Here is a 1,780-nt window from a genome sequence, read left to right as displayed (position 1 = left end):
AGCGTGGATCAGGCTTCCAGAACGGTGGCGGTTTGATGGAGAGCCGTGCATTGTGGAAAGAAGTGATAGCGTCTTCGTACCTATCTTCGCCTACGTTCACCATATTATGTTCTTAGCGGGGTCACCAGTTATAGAATCGTTACTTCTATACGTCTTTAATAACTTAGAAATTAAACAAATATAAGTTGCTTTAATACACGGAAAATTCTGACTTTATTAGCGTCGCTAGAAAATACGTTGAATGAATGAAGTTGGTTTCAGTTAGTACAAACGAATGTCAAACAGCTCTGTTCTTCTACTGGTGTTGCCACTTACTACTGCGACAAGTGTTAGGGTTGGTCCCTACAGTAGCTTATGTCGAAAGGCTGGCTTTAGTATAATGCGGCATTCGCAGCATATGATTACCTTACTGGCGCCGAGCCGTTGAAGAACTTTTGGCAAATAAACGTGCAAGAAATAGTTCCGATACTAGCAAGTCAACATTCTTATTAAGTCTTATCAAAAAATTCCTTGTCGTTTAAAGGATAAAGGNGTGATAGCGTCTTCGTACCTATCTTCGCCTACGTTCACCATATTATGTTCTTAGCGGGGTCACCAGTTATAGAATCGTTACTTCTATATGACTTTATTAACTTAGAAATTAAACAAATATAAGTTGCTTTAATACACGGAAAATTCTGACTTTATTAGCGTCGCTAGAAAATACGTTGAATGAATGAAGTTGGTTTCAGTTAGTACAAACGAATGTCAAACAGCTCTGTTCTTCTACTGGTGTTGCCACTTACTACTGCGACAAGTGTTAGGGTTGGTCCCTACAGTAGCTTATGTCGAAAGGCTGGCTTTAGTATAATGCGGCATTCGCAGCATATGATTACCTTACTGGCGCCGAGCCGTTGAAGAACTTTTGGCAAATAAACGTGCAAGAAATAGTTCCGATACTAGCAAGTCAACATTCTTATTAAGTCTTATCAAAAAATTCCTTGTCGTTTAAAGGATAAAGGGAATGCCACATTATACTAAGGCCAGCTTCTCGACATTAGCTACTATTCCATACGAACACAGATTTATTTCTTCAAGAAAATTTATAGCAAAGACAAAGTATTTTTAAAGCAACAGAAAATATTTCTTATGATTTTTTTTTTGATAGCTGGCTTCTAAGCTTTTGCTGTAAAGTTTCTTGAAGAAAGAAAAATGGGAAAATTTTAGTAGACGGACGGCAAATTCTAGAAAAAGGGGGGATGAGGGGGGGTAGAATAGGACCCCCTGATTTCAAAACTATCCCCCTTTTTTCTAGCAACCCTATAGTTCTTATATAATTTATTGTTAAAGTTTTCATATAAACGATGAATAAGATAGCAAAATAACATACAACTTAGTGCCACCAGACTGGAACTTTGAATAATAAAAGCAGATTTTTAATTCGGAATTTTTACTTAGTAGAATTATTATTTCTGTGTTGCCGAAGAAGGGGGGGCTGAACACATTTTGCAGAGAACACCTTTCTGCGTAGGCGGCCTTCGGCCGCACTTAGGGATTATAACCCTCAGGCAGTAGAATTCTCCTTTCTGTTTTGCGAAGAAAAGGAGCTGAACATGACCACCTTTTGCAGAGAACACCTTTCTGCGTAGGCGGCCTTCGGCCGCACTTAGGGATTATAACCCTCAGGCAGTAGAATTCTCCTTTCTGTTTTGCGAAGAAAAGGAGCTAACCACCTTTTGCAGAGAACACCTTCCTGCGTAGGCGGCCTTCGGCCGCACTTAGGGATATAACCCTCAGGCAA

General features: G+C 39.6%; 1 long non-coding RNA gene across 1 annotated transcript in view; it reads right to left on the bottom strand.

Annotated features, from left to right (window-relative positions):
- Positions 1-927: 927 nt before the first annotated feature.
- Positions 928-1,780, bottom strand: part of LOC108377101 (uncharacterized) — an 18,139-nt gene continuing 17,286 nt past the window's right edge. Inside the window, exon 3 of the long non-coding RNA XR_001849298.1 lies at positions 928-1,070. This is a non-coding gene — a long non-coding RNA (uncharacterized LOC108377101). The remainder of the gene's footprint in view (positions 1,071-1,780) is intronic.

Source organism: Rhagoletis zephyria, unplaced genomic scaffold (genome assembly GCF_001687245.7).
Source record: "Rhagoletis zephyria isolate East Lansing unplaced genomic scaffold, Rhagoletis_zephyria_1.1 Rzeph_scaffold_11466, whole genome shotgun sequence".
NCBI lineage: Eukaryota > Metazoa > Arthropoda > Insecta > Diptera > Tephritidae > Rhagoletis > Rhagoletis zephyria.
This window is presented reverse-complemented; position numbering and strand designations above follow the sequence as displayed.